Raw genomic sequence first — 9,111 nt, 5'->3', positions numbered from 1 at the left:
GCCTTCCTATATTTATCTCGAAATTTGCCTTTGTAGTCATGCATAATGACGAAATGTGCTTGAAGAAACAACGTCCTATCCCTACTCTTTAGGACCGTGCCAGGCTGAGAGCATCTCCAATAGCTTTTCTATTTTAGGGCACCAAAGTGTGCGTGGAGTAAAATTTAGGGCAAGCAAAAGTGGTTTTTTGGCACCACAAAGTGGCGTCTCCAACCGCTGCCCTAAAAAAGTGCACCCAAAACAGTAAACCTTATTTTTTTAAACATTCGTACTACTTTGATCATATTTCATACTTCGGTCAAAAGTTCTAAGCAACTAAAGTTTAAACATGCAAATTACAAACATTGTTCAACTACGACATGCAAATTTAAACTAGAAACACTACAGGTTGTCCCCGTCAATTTCGTTGGACACGTCACTCTCGCCATCAGAATCTAGGTTGACCACACCAGAGGGGCCTGCGTCCTCCTCCTCCTTGACAAGTGAAGGCCCTGCCTCGGCATCGTTTTTATGCTTCAACTTTTTGAGATCCCTCTTCTAGTAGAACTCCATCTTGTTGTGCACGTACTCCGGGTGTTCCCTTGCAAATCTCGGCATAGCCTCCTCGTCACTTTCCTGGATATTGTCCCATTCCTCAAACTCAATGAGGATCGTCGGCTTGTTCGGGCTGGACTCAATGGTCACCAATGGCCCGACGAGTTCCGCTGCCTGCAGAGACTCGATCTCCCGGAAGTTGAGCCTCTCGCGTGGCAGGCCAAGCCTCCACGCCGCGATGTCGTAGGCATGGGCGACAATATCTGCCGCCGGGAATGTGTGGAGCCAGTACCGCTAGCCGGCGTGCTAGAACTAGACGTCGAGCCAACCGTTGGCCACAACCGAACTCGACTTTGCCCTTGCCCTTTGGCATGGTGGCTAAGGTGGGCCAGACGGGGAAGGAGGCGATGAGGATGCGGCGGTGATGGCGATGTACGTGAGGCGGGGATGATGTGTCAACGTGATTTGGCCGGTTTGGCAGGAGGCGGCCAAGGGAGGTGAGTGGATCTGGTGACAGTGGGGTGCGGCGGTCGTGGATCTGGAGACGGCGGTGGCGCGGGGGAGGGGTGGTGTTCTGGCGCGACTGTAGATGGAGGCTATGGGGGGTTGGCTGCAAGCCGTTTTTTTTTGCGGCAGCCACCCGTGGTGCTGTATATTTGCAGCACCGGCAGCCGCATTTTAGGGCTGACCAAATTATTTTTGCTCAGATATTTATGATATGAAAGCTACTTTTTTTGCCCCAACTACCTAAAAAGGGTTAACCTTCTATTTTAGGGCAGCTATTGGAGATGCTCTGAAGATGTAGTGGGATAGGATGGTCATGGAGCAAAGGAGCATGTAGATGGAGAGGTGTGAGTCAAAATTGGGAAATAAGAGGTCACTCCTTCTGCTTTTGTACAAGCAAAAAGGCCAAACTAGTTTTTTTTCCCTAGAAGATTATAGCATCTACCTTAAGCAGGAAGCTGGACGGAAGGATGCATGCACGGGATGATGTCCCGAACATGAATCAGGTTCAGTTTGTCTAATTCACATCCAGATGTTTTTTAAGGATGTCACATCTAACTTCCCACAAGTATATAATGCATCAACAAGAAACAAAAAAACTAGGATAAAAAAAATAGACCACAAACAGAGTGAAAATCAGCTTAGATGTGACATAACTATGTCACATCTAGATGTGTTCTAGACAGACCCAATCAGGTTTTCTAGCGTAATATAGGTACATACACAATACCCATTACAATATTACATACGTGCGAGGCTGATCCGCTTGCGTGAGGCGTACGTTTGGTGGAGATTCAATCTCGATATCAACTCAAAGTTGATCCTCCCGCCGCCATGCACGAGACGCGATGGCCGGAACTCCCGCCGGAACTGCTCCGTGAGATCTCCTCCCACATGCATAATGTCGCCGACTCTGTCCGCTTCCATGCCGTCTGCAGGCCATGGCGTGACTCGCACGAACCAACCACGAGGACTGATCATCAGTTCCTACCCTGGCTCCTCGCGCCCTGCTACAAGCATGTGGTGACGCAAGCATACAATTCGCTCAAGTTTAGATGCGGCTTCTCGAACGCAAGCTACGTCGCGCCGCCGCCCATATCCGGTGGCCCCGTGATGAATTGGGTGGCCAACACCGACGGCACGGATGTCCGCTACTTCACTGCTTTCGGGCCCCATGGACCAGGCCTCCAGGATCCTCTCGCCGGAGGGCCCCCCACCCACCTGCCTGACGCGAACATTGCCGGACAGTTGGGGAGGAGAATTCCAGTGGCATCATCTACAAGGATGGCGCTGTTCTTCTGTACGGCGAACACACCAGCAAGCCATGTAGCATCGAGTTTAGGGCCGCTCCTGCGTCCAGGCGATGACAACTGGACGTTTGTCCAAAGGACTAGCATATATCCCGGGACAAGTGGAGAGTTCTGCGTTGCCTATCATGCCGGTAAGATCTTTGTAGCCATGGAGGACAACCACCGGCACGTCCTGACAATACCGCCCGCCGCCGTGACAACCGGTGACGATGCGCTACCCAGGATGCCGTGCGATTGCTATGGCTACATCTGCGAGTCCACCGACGCCCTTGAGTCCCGCAACAAGCTTCTCCGGGCTTCTGTGCATATTAGTATGGATTACACAGAAAAGGGCGACCACAACATAGATCGCCTGGTCTCTGCGCTCTTCGTGTCGGTGCACGCGCTCAGCCGATCGCTCGCTCGTTTCCTCCCTTTCTCTCTCGCTCTGATGAACAAGAATAGACACTCGAGGTTTTGCGCAGCGAATGCCTTGCTGCTTTTCTCGCTTTCTCGTTCTCTTATTCAGTTGGATCGAAACGGGGTCGGCCGATGCGCGCGCCACTACCCGCACAGATCGAACGTGCCATCCCACGCTCGCGGATGGGACGCGCTCACCGTGGCCACCTCCTGAACTAGTCGCACTCGGGCACGCACAAGTCGCGGCCTCGTGCCTTATTTCTTACGGAAAGAAAAACGAACCGGGAAAACCGATCCGAGCTAACTAACAATTCAGGGTTTATCTAACAATGCCTCCCTAAACCCTGAATTTCTACTGAACCTGAACAACACCAATAGCCTCCTGCAGCTCCTGAAACTTGGCGCGCCCAAGAGCCTTCGTCAGGATATCAGCGAGCTGGCCACTGTTGCCGATGAACTCCACCTCAACACGCCCATCTTCCACGCACTCGCGGAGAAAGTGAAACCTCGTATCAATATGCTTACTGCGGTCATGGAAGACGGGGTTCTTGCTGAGGGAGATGGCTGCTTTGTTGTCGATCTTCAGCGTGATCTTCTCTGCCTCTGCATTCTTGATGTCGCCGAAGAGCCGGGCAAGCCAAACGCCCTGGCAGGCCGCCGTTGCGGCGGCAATGTACTCTGCTTCGCAGGTGGACAGAGCTACCACCCTCTGCTTGTGCAATTGCCAACTGATCAAGCTCCTCCCAAGGAAGAAGAAGACACCAGTCGTGCTCTTGCAGGTGTCGACGTCGCCCGCCATGTCACTGTCGCTGAAGCCAACCAAGGTTGCTCCAGCGGCTTTCCCTTGCATAGAAGCAACCGTGCTGCTGCGTTCCGGCAACGTACCTTATGATCTGCTTGACGGCGGCGAGATGCTCCGTCGTTGGGGCCTCCATGAAGCGGCTGACATAGCCCACGTCATAGGCTCTGTCCGGGCGCGTGTGCACAAGGTAGCGCAGCGCGCCCATGATGCTCCTGTATGTCGTCTCGTCCGTGGGAGGCGCCGTGCTCACCTTGCTGAGCTTGAGACGCGCCTCCATGGGAGTCTGGCTGGGGTTGCACCTGACCAGGCCGGCCCTGTCGATGATCTTGCCCGCGTATGCAGCTTGGTTGAGGGAGATGTCGTTCACCGTTTGCTTTACCTCGATGCCGAGGTAGAAACTCAGCAGTCCCAAGTCGCTCATTCTGAAAAGTTTCTGCATCTCCACCTTGAACTTACTGATCTCATCGCCGTCGTTTCCCGTGATGATGAGGTCGTCGACTTAGACGCCGACGAGCAGGCGCGTTGCTCCGTTGCCCCGTCCGTAGATGGCGTGCTCCGCCGGACTCCTGGTGAAGCCGAGCCCGAGCAGGCACTTGTCAAGCTTCTCGTTCCAGGCCCGCGGCGCCTGCCGCAGTCCGTACAGTGCCTTGTCGAGGCGGAGCACCTTGTGCTCCTTGCCGGCGACGATGTAGCCCGGTGGCTGTGACACGTACACTTCCTCCTTCAGTTCGCCGTTGAGGAAGGCGCTCTTGACGTCCATGTGATGAACTTGCCACCCCTCGTGCGCTGCGAGAGCGACCAGCAAGCGGACGGACTCGAGGCGCGCCACGGGAGCGAACACCTCCTCGAAGTCGATCCCCTGCTTCTGGACGAACCCCTTTGCCACTAGCCGGGCCTTGTGCTTCTGGATGACGCCGCTCGCGTCGCGCTTGGCCTTGTACACCCACTTCAGGCCGATCGGCTTGTGGCAGGCAGGGAGATCAACCAGCCGCCAGGTCTTGTTGGCGACGATCGACTCCATTTCCTCATCCATCGCGTGGCGCCACGTTCCCTCCTCCTCTGCTTCAGCAAAGGTTTTGGGCTCGTCGATCTCGCCGAGGTAGAGCTCGTCGTCATGGGCCAGCAGCACGTAGTCCTCGTAGAGCTTGTTCGGTTGAACGATGCCGTCGCGTGCGCGCGTCCTCATCGGGTGCAGCTGGCGCCGCGGCTCGTCGACGTGGTCACCCTCGTCGTCGCGCGGCTCGTCTGCCTCCGGCTCAGCGACGCGGTCCGTCCCTGCCGCACGCAGTGGACTAGGGACGTCTTCCCGTTGTGCGGTCCGAGCTGCGCTCATGGGCGCAGCCGAGGAGGGCTCGCTCCTCCCGCCTTCGTTGCCCGGCGCCGGGTTCGCCAGGGTGCGCGTCACCGTGTAGGAGTAAGTGTCCACCGTGAACTCCACGGCCGCCGGTGTTGCCTCGTTCGCCTCCCAGTCCCACCGCGCGCCCTCGTCGAACACGACATCGCGGGAGACGTGCACGCGGTTGCGGGCCGGATCAAAGACGCGGTATGCCACCGTCCCAGGCTCATAGCCCAAGAGCACCATGGGCGTGCTCCGGTCGTCCAGCTTCGCTGCGTGTGGCTTCACCACTTTGACGTGTGCCACACACCCGAAGACACGCAGATGGCCCACGTCCGGCTTGTGCCCGTGCCAGGCCTCGTACGGCGTTCTGCCGTCGACGCTCTTCGTCGGGGACCTGTTGAGCAGGTACACGGCGGTGGTCACCGCCTCGCCCCAAAAACATGCGGGCACGTCCTTGGCTTTCATCAGGCTCCTTGCGGCGGCGACGATCGTTTGGTTCCGCCGCTCCACCACACCGTTTTGCTGCGGTGAGTACGGCGCCGTGAGCTGCCGCCCCACGCCCTCTTCGGCGCAGTAGGTGGTGAAGGTGGCGGAGGTGAACTCTCCCCCGCGATCCGTGCGGAGCAGACGCAGCTTGCGCCCGGTCTCTACCTCGACGCCGGCCTTGAAGTGCCTGATCGCCGCAGCAGCCTCGTCCTTGGTCGTGAGAAGCGTGAGCCACATATAGCGGCTCAGGTTGTCGACGAGGAGGAGGAAGTAGCGCTTCCCTCCTGCTGTGGCCGGGGTGATCGGGCCGCAAAGATCACCATGGACAAGGTCGAGCAGGCCCTGAGCTCGCCTTGTCGCAGCCCGCGGGAACGAGGCCCTCCTTTGCTTCCCGGTGAGGCAGCTATCGCAAAGCTGTTGTACGTGTTCGATCAGTGGCAGTCCCCGCACCATGTCGTGGCGCGAGAGCTTGCGGAGCGCGTCGAAGTTGAGATGCCCGAACCGTTCGTGCCACCTCCACGCGGCTTCTCCGGCGTGCGCGGCGAGGCACACCGGCTGTGCTACGTCGAGTGTGACGACGTACAGGCGATTGCGCGCGCGCTCCACCCTGATGAGGAGCCGCTGCTGCTGATCGTGCAGGCGCAGCACTCCGTGCTCGATGAGGATCTGGCAGCCGTTTTCATCGAGCTGGCCGAGGCTGATGATGTTGCTGCGGAGGCGAGGGATGAAGTAGACATCAGTTAGGGTGCGGTGCTCACCATTGCGACACGCGAAGAGGATTGTGCCGCGCCCCTGGATCTCCACCACCGAGCCGTCGTCGAACTTGACCGTGCCGGTGACGCCGTTGTCGAGCTCAGCGAAGACTCCTCTCACGCCCGTCATGTGGTTGCTGGCCCCCGTATCGAGGAACCAGACGTCGTCGGCGTGAGCCTCCTTGGTGAGGAACACCTGTTCCTCGGCCAGGGTGACATGCGTGTGCGCGTCCGTCGCGCGCGGGACGCCGCGTGCTGGCTCCTGGAGCGGTCCCGCCGGCCGCGTCGTGGCCATCAGGAGCGCGGGCTCCTGCTCGTGCAAGGTGCACGACCTCGCCAGCAGGAGTCCTGCCTCGTCATCGTCGATCCTGGCCAGGTTGGCCCGTGGCTGTAGTTGGGGCTGTGCCACCGGCGGCTGCGGCGTCGGCTGGCCTTGCCCCTTCCGCTCGCGGCGAGGCTCCTTACAGTCCTTGGAGAAGTGCCCGTGCTTATTGCAATTGTAGCACTTTACCTTGGACATGTCGCGCCCCCGTCGCTGGCCGCCGCCACTAGCTTGCGGCTTTTGCCCGCCGCCACCAGCGGCGCCGTTGGAGCCCGAGCCCTGCCCTTGCTCCCGTTGGTTCTTGCGCGCGTACCACTCCTCCTCCGTGAGCAGGAGCTGTCCGGCGTGGCTCTTCTGCTCGGAGCCGTAGCGTTCCTCGGCCAATCGGAGTCGGCCGACAAGCTCTTCCATCGTCAGTGTCCTCAGATCGAGGAGGGTCTCGATGGCACAGGCAATCTGCGTGTACCTGGCCGGGACGACGCGCAGAAATTTCTGCACCACACGTACTTCCTCCACGTTGTCGCCCAGCGACATGGGGTTGTTGACGAGGCCCGTGAGCCGCATGGCGAACGCGTCCAGTGTTTCACCGTCCTTGGAGTTGACTTGCTCGAACTCCGTCCGGAGGCGCTGCGCCGTGGCCTCTCGAACGCGCGTCACTCCCATGCGCATGGTGCGCACAGCCTCCCATGCCTCGTACGCTAAGTTCTTCACGGCGAGGACGACGTGCATCTCCGGGGGCACCGCCCGGATCAGCGCGGCGAAGGCAGCCATGTCTTCGCAGTATGTGACCACGCCCTCGCCGAGCATGGCCTCCCAGAGTCCTTGCGCGCGGAGATTGATCTGCATCACAAGGGCCCGCTCGATGTAATTGGTGGGAGTCAGGGTGGGGTAGACGATCGCGCCGCTGTGTCCGGTGTCTTCCCGGATCACGCGCTCGTGGACGATCACCTCCCCCGCGTTCCTCCTAACACGGCTGCGTCCGCGGCTATGCCCCCGCGTCTCTGTGCGCTGCTGGGGCGTCGCCTCCCCATCGCGAGCCTTGGAAGCGCCGTCCGGCGTGTCGTTGCCGGCGCGCTCACCGCTGCCCGCCATGGTCCCTCGTCGATGATGGCTCTGATACCAATTGTCAGCCGATCGCTCGCTCGTTTCCTCCCTTTCTCTCTCGCTCTGATGAACAAGAATAGACACTCGAGGTTTTGCGCAGCGAATGCCTTGCTGCTTTTCTCGCTTTCTCGTTCTCTTATTCAGTTGGATCGAAACGGGGCCAGCCGATGCGCACGCCACTACCCGCACAGATCGAGCGTGCCATCCCACGCTCGCGGACGGGGCACGCTCACCGTGGCCACCTCCTGAACTAGTCGCACTCGGGCACGCACAAGTCGCGGCCTCGTGCCTTATTTCTTACGGAAAGAAAAACGAACCGGGGAAACCGATCCGAGCTAACTAACAATTCAGGGTTTATCTGACACACGCGCTCAAGGAGGTCGTCAATGGGCCGGAGAAGATGCGATGGGTGTCGAAGGATGGTTTGAGCCTGTCAGACCGCATCCTGTTTATGGGGTGGCCCAATAGTTTTGCCATGGACGCGTCGCGACTGGGCATGAGCGGCGGATTCGCCTATTTCATGTATTGGGACTACGAGGGGAACGGTCTGCCGCTTGAGCAGAAGCATGGCGTGTTTAGGTACAATCTCATGGATGACACGGCAGAGTTTGTGGAGTTGCTGCCACAAGGACGGAACACAAAGACGTGCACCTGGCTTGTCCCCCGGCCCACCATTGCTACAACCATTCAGGGTCCAGCTGCTACTCCAAGAAGCAATAATATGATTCGCATTGCTAGAATCCATCAGGGTCTAGCTGCTACACAAAGAGGCAATAACATGATTCACATTGCTACAACCCAACATGGCCTATATATTACCTCAAAAGGCAATAACATTATTCCCATCAAGAGAATATATGGCCCTTATTTTAGGGTGTTGGTACGCAACCTACCACTCACCGTGAAGAGCTCTCAGCTTCAATACTTATTTAGTAAGCACGACAGAGTGTCCAATGCCGAAGTAATCTAATACAGGAGGACCAAGACATCGCAGGGTATCGGCATTGTTACCACGTCCATGACACATGCTCGGCACGCAGATGCCCTTGCCGCTCTTGACTGGCTGTATCTGGATGAGCACTGCCTCGAGGTGAGCTTAGTGAAAGAAGGGCGACGCTGATGACCTATATAGGTCGACAGATCGATCAATCTTAATCAGCTGGCGATCATAGTTTTCACAGTCCTGTTGCTTGATTAGAATTATCTATTCTTTTTCATTGGAATATATAGGTAGGAAGGTGAAACCTCAATGCATGCATATGGCTGCACTGCGAACATGTGATGAATCATTGATGACGTCTCAACTATGCCCGTGAAGTTGAAAGATGAAGATAGGTGGAGAGGAGAAGAGTTGGTCGTAAGTAGAGGTCATGGGTTGAGCACTGTGGTTGTGAGAAATATTATGCATATAGATTCCTAATGACACCTCAAACATCTTTTGGAATTTTAAAAACCGACATGAAAATACTGGAATAGGTTCGCAACTGCCTTAAGCAAACTTCACTTTCCCTCAATGGGTAATTTTCTCTCATTCCATCCCCTTGTATGTATGTTGACTC

The 9,111-nt window shown here is 57.2% G+C and overlaps 1 pseudogene; it reads left to right on the top strand.

The window, feature by feature from the left end:
- Positions 1 to 1,872: 1,872 nt before the first annotated feature.
- On the top strand, positions 1,873 to 8,672 carry LOC125547376 (annotated as a pseudogene).
- Positions 8,673 to 9,111: the final 439 nt, after the last annotated feature.

The sequence above is a fragment of the Triticum urartu genome, chromosome 3 (genome assembly GCF_003073215.2).
Source record: "Triticum urartu cultivar G1812 chromosome 3, Tu2.1, whole genome shotgun sequence".
NCBI lineage: Eukaryota > Viridiplantae > Streptophyta > Magnoliopsida > Poales > Poaceae > Triticum > Triticum urartu.
This window is presented reverse-complemented; position numbering and strand designations above follow the sequence as displayed.